Source organism: Camelus bactrianus, chromosome 15 (genome assembly GCF_048773025.1).
Source record: "Camelus bactrianus isolate YW-2024 breed Bactrian camel chromosome 15, ASM4877302v1, whole genome shotgun sequence".
Taxonomy (NCBI): domain Eukaryota; kingdom Metazoa; phylum Chordata; class Mammalia; order Artiodactyla; family Camelidae; genus Camelus; species Camelus bactrianus.
Genome location: NC_133553.1, coordinates 63,812,507 through 63,824,726, shown reverse-complemented (window position 1 = coordinate 63,824,726; position 12,220 = coordinate 63,812,507). Strand labels below are relative to the sequence as shown.

Sequence of the window (12,220 nt, the reverse complement as noted above, 5' to 3'; positions counted from 1 at the left end):
CTCATGTTACCCAGAAGAGGTGATTCATTAAGTGGATAAAGCTTTTGCAGGAGTTATTTTTAAATGAACTCCTCAGCATGCATTGTCACCTCAAAAAAAAAAAAAAAAAGAGAAGAGTTTTAAGGGGACGGACAAAAAAGGGCTAATTTAGATACCTGAGAAAGTTGTTTGAAAAATATAGGACATCGGCACAGGCTAGAGAGGGTACCCCAAGGATAAGGGTACAGGAACTGGAGAAACAGAGCGAGGCACTAAATGGGGAGAGAGAGGAACTGAGGGCAGATTTTGAGAGGTGCCTAAATTTTATCTCTGCTGACTGTCCTAAATGTTATAATGCTTTAAATTTTAATTTTGATTAGATGTGCCTAACATCCAAGTAACAGTGTGTTCAATACAAACAACAGAGTACTAAACAGCTGTAAAAACCAATGGGGACCATATGGAGCAACCCTGCCAATACAGGGTTAGTGAAAACAAAGAAAGGGAGGAAAAAAAGTGTCTATATGATGATACCATTTTATCCAAGAAGGGAGACTTTAATACACAAAAATATTTACTTTTCTTTTTTTAAATGAAAGAATAAAGCATAAAACTATTTTTTTTAAAAAAACAGATTACCTCTGGACGGGGGGTATAGCTCAGTGGTATAGTGTGTGCCGAGCACGCATGAGGTCTTGGGTTCAATCCCTAGTACTGGCATTAAAAACAAACAAATAAATCTAATTACTAGCCCCCCCAAAAATTAAAAAAAAAAAAAGGATTATCTCTGCTGGGGAGAGGAATCAAGGTGGAGGAGACGAGAGAAAGAAGTTACACTCCTCTGTGCCTGGTTTGAGGATTTGACTTCAGAAGCTTGTAAACATTTTACATAATTTCATAAAAATTTTTTTAAAAAACTAAAAATCAAAATCAAACAAATTAACTAAAATGTAGTTGGAAGAATAGCCACACAGAAAGGAACTATTTTAAGTGACACTAATTTGATTTTCATTATAATGCTATACCTTTACAACAAAAATGGAACAATCTTCAATGGATTTCAGAAGTCATACTATAGGTGGTAGTGTTGGAACAGTTATTCTAAGACAGTTGCATGTTTACTGTAAAATAAAGCAAATAAAAAATTGTGTCGATGTCTTTGAGGAGTGGGATTTTTGATAAGAGAGAAGGAAAATATCAATGTAACATTGGTGTAGTTAAGAAGCATCCTGTAGTCTTGTTTGAAAATGTCATATGAACTCGACATTTTTTCTCTTAAAGAAGAAGAGTAATTCCTAACTCCTCCTGCTGAAATGGCCTAGAAACTATGATCAACTAGTAGCCTGACAACCCTAGAGCTTAGAATATTGTCTCTGAATTTCAATGCCCATGAAAAGGAATCAGGATCTTTGGAGTAATGACTGATTCCAGATCCGAGGCAGAAAATAACATGAGCTGAGACCAGAATATAAGGAAGTTTCTTATACTAGAAATCAAGAAAATTACTAGGATCATGTTAAAAAGACTTGGGAGCCAATCTGAATAAACTCCCACTGGCCAAAGATGGCATAAGTGAAGAAGAAGAAGAAGAAGAAGAAGAAGGAGGAGGAGGAGGAGGAGGAGGGGGAGAAGAAGAATAAGAAGAATAAAATAATAATAATAATAATAATAATAAATTGAAATATATTTAAAAATGCATTAGTTCCTAATGATACTTAAAACAAAAAATCACTAGTCAACTCACTAGTTAACTTTGGCAGATGCTAGGGAACCAATTCATTATTTTGAAAATTAGTGAATAATCAAGCATTTATCTTACATTTCCTGTATAATCTGTATTTCAGGGTACCAACAGTTGATGAGAGAATTTTTCTCTTTATAGAAGTATTTCAGCTAATAAATGGGGAAAGAATGATAGAATATCTCCATTTGCAACTTCTAATGAATTAATGGACCTAGATACTTAATCAATGGCTGCTGACACAGTAAAAAGAGAGCCAGACATTGTTTGCTTCCTAATGAGAAATACACAATACCACCCATGAAGTATTCCTGACCCCCAAAATCAAACATGGACCTGATCACAGGAAATACAGAGGACAGAGGAACAGGTTAAACACACCATAATCACATAGTCAGAAAAATCCAAACTGGGAAATTCTACAAGACGGATGACTCAGCAAATAAGTTGCCAGGGGGAAAAATAATGAAAGGTAAACCCATAGATTAAAAGAAACTTAAGAAATACATCAATCAATTGCAACGTGTGGACCTTAGATAGATCCTGATTTGAGCAAATTCAAATAAAAAATTGATGAGATAACTGGGAACATTTAAACACTGACTGGATATTAGATGATGTTAGGGAATCAATATTAATTTCTTTAGTGTGAAGAAAGTATGGTGGGTAAATGTTCAGGGAGTCCTTATATTTTAGAGATACATTCTGAAGTCTTTATAGATGCAATGATATGAAGCCATTAATTTGTTTCACAACAATCCAGGGTAGGGGTATAGAGGATATAAGATTAGATACAAATTCATAATTATAGAAACTTGGTGATGTATTCATTACATTATTCTTTCTACTTTTTAATTTTTGAAATTTTCCGTAACAAAAACAGGTTTTTTAAAAGTCCACTGAATTACCCTTCTAAGAAGAGCCAAGCAAAGCCAGGAGTAGAGGTTGCCTCTTTGCATGTACCTACAGTGGATCAAAATGCAGGAAATCATAGACTCGGAGGAGCCCCTATTCCTTTCTGAGGCTTGAACCACCTCTTTGTTGTCCCTCAATGTTGTTGCCCACATTCTGCAGGATTACCCACCAGCTTGTTCCACTTATAACAGCTTTGAAAGTTCTTTCTCATCCTGAGCAGAAATCTGTCTTCCTGTATCTTTCTTCTACCCATAGATTATAGGTCTAGCCCTTACTCACGCCATAGTCCCTCAAATATTTGAAAACCAGCATTCACCTGTCCCTCTGGCCCAAACCCCACAGACAAGTCTTTCCAACTCCAGCCCTAATTCTGTCCACTGTTCCACACCCAGGACTTTGGTTCCCTGTCATCTTGGCTGCTCTGTCCTGATCTGAGAACAGTTTGACTTGTAAGTTACAAGCTCTGAACTGAAGTGATCTGGGTGTGGCCTGACAATTGCAGGGAACAACAGGGCTCTTGCCTCCCTTGTTCCAGTTGCCACATTTTTGTTATCACGGGTTGGAGCCTGGATGCACAAAATTCCAAGAGCTGAGTGTTGAAAATTTTCAAGAATTCTGTGAGCCAATTGTTAAATGCAGCCATAATTAAAAGTTAAATTACATAAACTTACAATTACATATATTATATAAAATACAAAGGTAATAAATGCTTAAAACTCATCACTTCCTAATATTACTATTATCTCTTCTCTTGAGGTTATTTACATTGACTGTGTGTGTGTGTGTGTGGCGGAAATTGTGCAAATCTTTTCCAAACTGTGTTCACTGACATCATGGTGGCAGCTGGAAATTGGCCATGGAGGGAGTATTTACACTACAGAAATTGGCAAGTATTATAAATCAAGGTATCTTTTTCCTCCAGAGAGCCAGTTGTTAAACATTTTACCACCATACCATTAGATACAGCCTAAAATCTTGTTTGTTTTGGCCAACCACATTACACTTCGGACTCAAATTGAGCTAAGGCTCTCAGCTTCTGCTAAAGCAAGTATAACCCAGTTTTAATGGTACAGTTAGTTTCCTTAGATCTCACATTAATAACTTTTAAATTGCATCTTTTTAGATTCAACTCACTGATTGTGATTCTGTTTTCCAAGTATTCATTAGACCTCCAAATTACCTTCAGGTTACCCATAAATTTAATGAGCACACTTTCTGTATACTTATTCTGAAAGCATTTATGAGGGGACGATGAAGGACACAACCCTACGACTCATCATTATAGGCTTCCTGAGAGTTTGATATCAGTGTGTTAGTCAGCACCTTGTGCATAGAATCAGCTGGTCACTAACTCATCAAGCATGCCAGAGTTCAGTTCATATTTTCCCATCTTGTCCAAAAGAACATCATGGAAAACCTCATTAAATGTCTAACCAATGATGAAGCTTTCCCAGAGCTTCTGGGGTGGGGTGGGGGTAACCCTGTCAAAGAGGGAAGGAGATAATCAGCATTGGCTTGTTCTTAGTGAACTCATCCTGAGTCAAACATTACTTCTTCACTTAGGACCTGAAATTGTTCCTCTAGTAACCCATTCTAGAGTTTTGCCTGAGACTGAAGTTACAGACAAGTTATAATTTTTCTGGTTCTGCCTTCTTTCTCTTTCTGAAAATTGGGGTAACCCATTGTCGCCAGTCTTCTGCTCTCTCTCCCATTCTTAGTGATCTTCCCCCAAATCAATTGTTTGGTGATCCCATAATAAGTTTTCCTCTGGACCCTAAGATGTTATTCCTCTAAGCTGAGGGTCTGAACTCACTTGGAGCAGCTCCGGGCCTTCTCACATACCATCATCCATCTTGGGCTCCCATCTTCCCTTACCAACGTTCATACCGGTTTTCTATTCCTCTTCACCTTACTCATTCCACGGGGAGAAGAAATGTCCCTGCCATGAAAGTCAGAAACAAAAGAAAATGGAAAAGTTCTGTTTTCTTTACATCCTCCAGTGATGGTGGTCTCGAGCTGCATATCTTATCCTTTACTTGATGTTACTCATCAAACTTTACTAAAATGTCAGCCATAAAATAACCTTGTAGTTTTAGAATAACTTGATCTTGTTGGGAGCTTTACTTTTCTGCTGCTCATGTCTGTGTCCCAACGCTATTCCAGAACTGGGAATGGCAATTTGGTGGTAGGATAGATACTTGATGAGAGATTCCTGACCTTTCGAAGTTGCAACATCACACCCTTGTTTGAATCTGCGGCAAACTCCCTACCTCCTTAAGTGCAACATGGTATATATTAGTCTTTAAATATTCAATTAATTTGGTCTTGAGAATTTTTCATCTTGAATTTTTTTAAACAAAAATCTGTAGATAGTTCTGATGCTACAAAATTACAATCAAGGGGACCTGCAACTATGGAAGAATTCAGTATATTTAGGTACTTTTTTTCCTTTAATTTTACATAGTTGATCTTTAATATTTTAAAAAAACCTCAATATATTCAACTTTTGTTATATGGCATTCTTTTATGTGAAACCATTTTAGTTGTCCTTATACACAATTGCGAAGAATGTTAACAATGTTTATGGATTTTAACCAAGGCCTTAAACAAAGAGATATGAACCCTAGGTTCTCCACTTTGTTCTGCTACTAATCACTTGTACAATCTTGAAAAAATCCCTTTGCCTCTTTTGTTCGCATCTAAATATTGTTGTAAGTCCCTTCCAGATCTAAGAGCACAGAGCAGTAAAATACCCAGCTATCCTGTCTACGGGTTCTTGGTTGGCTCCACCTACTCTTTGTAGCTGATGTGAGAGTGCGGGGATGTATGGAGAGACAGGGAAGAACGGTCTGAGTTAGGAGTCTCGGTAAGGAGAGGAGGAGGAAGATAGCTCATATCGTTCCTCTTAGGTTTTTCACAAGAGGTAATTTCAAAACAAAACTTAGTCAACCTATCAAAACAAGATAATGATAAGGGAGAAAGTAAAAGTTTTTGGCCAAATCCATCTCACAATCATTCTTTCCTGTCCCCACAAAGCTATCTGAACTGGGATCTTGTTAGTGGACCTCCATTTCCAGTAAACATCACTCACTTAGAACAAAAACGGGAAGCTCCCACATGTAGCCACTGGAAACAGTCCCAGATGCAGGAAGAGGCTTGTATGACATCACCCAGAAAGTTATGCAGTAGGAAGGTCTGCAGATTAGGAGAAAAGCTCACCTAAGAGTTCTTTTCACTAGGAATTTTTATCCAGTATTTAGAAGTCTCAAGTTTCTTGGAAAATATATTTATTGATAAATGTGTATGTTCAATGCATATGTAGAAATATATATATCTTTCTGGAAATTGCTCAAATGCTAAGGAAATGTTATTCATGGGTGTGAACATTTAATTAAAGATTAGAAAAAAAACACAGGCAAATATTATTGTTCCTTTGTATATGAGAAAAGTTTTATTCATGCTTTTAAAAATAAGCTGGTCATTTTGGTAAAAGTGATACATGCTCATTGTAAAATACTGAAAGAAATTGGAAAAGCACAAAGAAAATAATAAAAATCCCCGGAAGTCTCATGAGCTAGAAATAAACATCGACAGAATTTTGGGAAAATCTCTCCAGACACTTTTCTATGCAAATATATGTTTAATTTTACATGAGTGGCGTGCTTTTTATTTGATGCGTTATGTTCTTCTTCCGTCCCCAGTAATGCCACTAACATCTCTATGTGTCATCAAATACAGGTATATGGTGTGATTTTTAAGGACTCCATAGCTTTTCATTTTATTTTGTTTTTTCCATATAGTTAGTCAGTTCCATATGGGCAGAAATATAGGTTGTTGAGAAAGAACTTTTTTAAGCTTCAAAATAACAGTTATGCAAAGAATGTAAAGTTAAGTAACATATTCGCACAAGAATTTGGTTTGGTTTTTCCTCCTGCAAAAGCTTGAAATATAGTAAACGCAGTCAGTATTATAGACATGTAAGGCGTATCTTTCTTATTATTGAGCTGTTAATACAACTAAGTGTTTTAAAAAGCAAGAATGAATCACAAAGTGAAACTCACTAGATTTAACAACATAGAGATGTAAAATCCATAAAGAAAATTAAAAAATAAGAAACAACTGTAAAACAGCTATAGAAAATATGACAAATGGTTAATATACTAATATATAAAGAGCTCATATAAACCAATAAGGACAATAACTCACAACAGAAAAATATGTAACTAATAATTTATGAATAATAGTTTAAAATGGCTTAAAATAAAATAGAGTTCAATATCACTAGCAATTAAACAAATGAAATTAAAACAAGAGACAACCTTTTTTCACTGGTAATATGAAAAATTTTAATGTTGAGTTAATACATATTAGGTAATTAGTTCAGTATTTGGTAAAAACTAAGAACTTAATGACTATTAGGTTTTATTCTTACTCAGTGATGGTAACAGATTTCTCTTGTAAGTATAAATTTGTAATACCTTTTTGAAAGCAATTTAGCAACATAAACCAAGAATCTTAAAAATATTTACAATCTTTACCTAGTAATCCTACTTCTAGAACTCTCTCTTAAATAATAATTTGAAATACAGACAAAATCTTTATATTCAAAGATCACCAAATTACTGATAACAAAAATTGGAAATGGTCTAAGCATCCAACAAGAAAAGAATGATTAAGCAAACTATGATGCAGCCATAAGTCAGAATACCCTGAAGACATTTAAAATATATTTATGAAGAATTTTAATAACTAGGTAAAGACATATGAACATATGATATAATGTTAAGTGAAAAAAGGAAACACAAAATTTTATGTACAGTAATTTCAACAAAAATCTTAATCATTTTTTTGTTTAGTAAAAATTGCCTGGGTTTTCATGTCTGTCATTTACTAAGTGTGAGACTTTGCTCCAGATTGATTGTGTCCTCCCAAAATTCATAGGTTGAAACCCTAACTTCCAGTGTGATGGTATTTGGAAGTGAGGACTCTGGGAAGTGATTAGGTCATAATGGCCGATGCCTCATGAATGGGATTAGTGCCCTTATAAAAGACACTGCACAGGAGGCAAGGGTAGAGCTCAGTAGTTGAATGCATGCCTAGCATGCCTGAGGTCCTGGGTTCAATCCCCAATACCTCCATTAAAAAACTGAACAGCCTAATGACTTCTGCCCTGAAAATGAATAACCTAATTACCCCCACAAAGATGAATAAATAAAAAATAAATAAAAATTAAAAAAATAAAAAAGTTGGACAGGATAATTTTAAAAAATTAAATTTAAAAAAGAGAAAGTTTACAAAAAGAGAAAGACTGCATGGAGCTCAGGACCCACTTCTGCCATGTGAAGATACCAGAGTCTACCACCAGGAAGAGTTCTCACCTGACTGAGAGAGGTGATTAGTCTGGCTTACTGACCCTGGCTGGTTATCAACAAGGGGAAGAAAATGCCAGGCTGCTGAAAAACAGGATGTTTTCTGTCCCGCAACTGGCACCTTGATTCCAAGGATATGGCCATACAACAAGATGTTTTATGTTCCACAACTGCAGCATTAATCCCAAGGACATATCCCAGTATCTCTTTCTTTTCTTTCCTGCTGAAGTTTGTTTTAGGGCTGAGATCCACGGGAGGAAAGAGCTTGTAATAGAAGGTAATTGGCACTAACAGAAAGAAGATAGTGATGACCAAGCCTTTCAGTAAAAGACCCCATGGCCTGATAGGGAGCTGGAGCTTTCATCTGGCTCTCTAGGCTGACAGCTCCCAGTTTGAGCACTTTCTTTCCTTTTCCTCTTTGGAGCAATAAAGCAGCCTTTCACTTTATCCCTCTGCTTCTGCTGAGAATTCTTTCTCAACTGGTGGGCAAGGACCCACACATTTGGATCCTAAAATTTATATGGAATTGTAAAAGACCCAGAATTGCCAAAGCAATACTGAAGAAAAAGAATGAAGCTGGAGAAATAACCCTCCCAGACTTCAGGGAACCCTTCTACATTGCTGGTGGGAATGTAGTTTTAGTGCAGCTATTCCGGAAAACATTATGGAGATTCCTCAAAAAACTAAAAACAGACTCACCATGTGATCCGGCAATCCCACTTCTGGGCATATATCCGGAGGGAAGTCTAATAATTTGAAAAGATACATGCACCTCAATGTTCCTAGAAGCACTATTTACAATAGCCAAGAAATGGAAACCATCTAACTGTCCATCAACAGATGACGAGATAAAGAAGCTGTGGTATATTTATACAATGGAATACTACTCAGCCACAAAAAAGAATAAAATAATGCCATTTGCAGCAACATGAATGTACCTGGAGATTATTATTTTAAGTGAAGAGTGAAGTAAACCAGGAAGAGAAAGAAAAATGCCATATGATATCCTTCATATGTGGAATCCAAAAAAAAAAAAAAAAAAGAAAGAAAAGAGAAAAGAGGACACAAATGAACTCAACTACAAAAGAAACAGACTCACAGACATAGTAAACAATCTTATGGTTACTGGGAAAAAGGAGTGGAGGGGATAAATTTGGGAATTTGAGATTTGCAATTGTTAACCACTATATAAAAATAGATTAAAAAAACAAATTTCTTCTGTATAGCACAGGGAACTATATTCAACATCTTGTAATAACCTTTAATCAAAAAGAATATGAAAATGAATGTGTGTATATTTACGCATGACTGGGACATTATGCTGTACACCAGAAATTGACACATTGTAACTGACTATACTTCAATTAAAATAAATAAATAAATAAATAAATAAATAAATAAATAGATAGATAGATAGATAGATAGATAGATAGATAGATAGATAGCACCCATGATCCTAAAAAAAAAAAAAAAAAGAGAGAGACAGACTTTGAACAAGTTTACTATTATCAGTTCTGGGTCTCCCACAATTTCAAAGTCTTCTTCATTTCCCATGAATCTATAAACCACACCTGTTAATTTTAACTTCCTTTTAAGGCAAAACTCCTTTATTCCTTGTTTCTGAAACTCAATGCATTTTAACATTAAAGCATTTATTATTTACATATTGTCACATTTCAAAACAAATTTGAGGGACTAAACGTTATTACATAGGAATTAACTGTTTAGTTTCTTTAAAATATTTTTTATTGTGGTAAAATAATGTAAAATTTACCATTTTAAGAATTTTTAAGGTCAGTGGCATTAAGTACATTCACATTATTATGCAACCATCACTACCATCCATCTCCAGAACTTTTTCATCTTCTGCAAATGAAACTTTCATTATACAGTAACTCCCCAGTCATCCCCTACTCCCAGATCCAGGTAACCACTATTCTACTTTCTAGCTCTATGATCTGACTCTTACAGGTACCTCAACTTCGTTCAGTTTTAAGCCCTAGATAAACTCCTTCTTTCTTTTGTTTGAAACACTGCTAGTTTGAAAGAGCCAACTTTAAAAAATTCAAATTTTTTAAAAATGGAGGTGACATTTACATACAATAAGGTGCGTACAGATACTTAAAAATACACAGAATGTTATCTGTCTTCATGTGAATGCATGTGTGATAATGTATTATCAGCATGATTATAAAGTCATGAGACTCGTGTGCCATTTTATTTTTAAGTCACATCACACCTAAACGAAACAGCAGGTTATAAATCTATATGCCGTGATTCCACTATGCAAAAAGAATACCTTGGTATGGAGCAAGACTGGAAAGAAAGAACATAGAAAATAAAAGTGGCTTATTATTAGAGTGATGCAATTTTTGCAATGAGACTTTAAAAAAATTATTAGTAGTGTTATCACATTGGAGAACACATAGGTTTTGATTATAAGAGGATAGCAGAAAATAGATATTAAATTCACAGATCAATAATTTAGAGAAGAAAGGGCTGGTATTATCTTGTATCTCAATGTTTCTAAAAAATCATTCCATGAAAACTTTTCCCAAGTCCAGCCAATTTGAATGTTCAGAGTATTTTTTTCCTCTCTGAAAATAGACACAGAAATCATTGGGTACATCTGTAAAAAGGCTGACCCACAAAATGTCCATTATACTTCTAGACCTTAGGAACATTTTCCTTCATTAGCTTGCCCAGGAACAAAAGCAAATGTCAGTAGTTTGGCCTTATCAATTCATAATCCTCCATTTCTATCACAGTAGGTTCCCATTGATCACACATGGGATAAAAATAGAAAACTCTGAGATGGTGCTTTTGCCAGTCTCTCAGATGACTTCCTAAAGAAGAAAGTTTTTTATGGGTGGATGGTATAAGAATTTGAAACGTTAAAAAGGCAGGAAAAGACAGCAGAATCCGTTTCTCATTGGCATAGAGCCCAGATTGTTCTGCTTATCTGAAATTAAGCCCAAATCCTAAAAATTCTGAATACCTGCTGTCAGCCTTCTGCAAATGGTGCAGGCTCCCCGGAGAACGTTGGCTAGAGTTCTGGCAGAAGCAGGGAATGCGACAGATGTTAGCAAACACCACTTCACCATGGAGCTATTTTCATGTCCTACCAGCAGCTGACTGAAGTTTGGACAATAGCTCAGGTCGATTCAATAAACACATCTTGGATGCTTTCTTTGTGCTAGGTACAGTGTGAGAAGCATGGTGGAAAGCCAGCTAGGGGAGTGTGTGAGGGACCCACTGTCCATCCCTCTGGCCCCAAAGTCCTATCAGCTACCTTCAGGGACGTTACAGAGCAAGGAACATCAAGGTGGGTCAGATTCGGTCCAGCCTCCTGTCTCCCTGGGTACCTTAGTCTGAAGGGAGATGGAAACCCAAAAGAAGCCTCCCAGCCCACAGTCATGTTTGGTGTTAGGCCTTGGGGGCCAGCTGAGCAAAGGAGACAGATGTATAGAAGTCAGCTCCCATCGAAGGAGGAAGTAGGTCAGTGCTTTTTTAGCTTGCGCATTTTTGTTTTAGTTGGGGGAGGTAATTAGGTTTTTAAATTTATTTTTGGAGGAGGTGCTGGGGATTGAACCCAGGACCTCATGCATGCCAAACATGCACTCTACCACTTGAGCTATACCCTCCCCCAACAGGTCAGTGCTTTTATCTTTTGCAATTTTTTTTTTGCCTTTGAAAAAACTTTTTTATTATGTATACCAATTGATTGCATAGAAAAAAAGAAAATAATACAGTAAGTACCATACACCACCCACCAGCTTCATCCTCTGTTCCCATAAATGTTTCAAATTTTTTAAAAAAGAAATAAAGCAATATCATGCTTGAAACTGTTTAATTTCTTCCCAAATCCATTTCCTTCCCTCTCTCTCCATGGGTATCTATTATTCTGAAAGTGGTGTTATCATTTACAGGCATGCTTTTATGCTATTTCTATACATGTTGGTATCCACAGAAATACTGTTTGATATTTGCTGTTTTTGAAAACGTATATATTTACATAAATGAAATTAAACTGTTATTTATTTCTTGGAGACTTGTTTTTTTTTTCACTCAGTAGTATGTTTTATATTCAACCATCTTTTTTTTTTTTTTTGAGGGAAAAGATAATTAGGTTTATTTATTTATTCTTAGAGGAAGTATTGGTACTGGCGATTGAACCCTGGACCTCGATGCCACGCCATAATTTATCTCCAATCTA

General features: G+C 35.8%; 1 long non-coding RNA gene across 4 annotated transcripts in view; it reads right to left on the bottom strand.

Annotated features, from left to right (window-relative positions):
• Window positions 1–12,220, bottom strand: part of LOC105075799 (uncharacterized) — a 58,303-nt gene that overhangs the window by 27,156 nt on the left and 18,927 nt on the right. For 2 of the 4 annotated variants that reach the window (XR_012499003.1, XR_012499004.1), the window contains exon 3: window positions 4,449–4,574. The exons of 1 other annotated variant lie outside the window; for it this stretch is intronic. This is a non-coding gene — a long non-coding RNA (uncharacterized LOC105075799). The remainder of the gene's footprint in view (window positions 1–4,448; window positions 4,575–12,220) is intronic. One more of the 4 variants, XR_012499006.1, reaches the window with a different exon arrangement.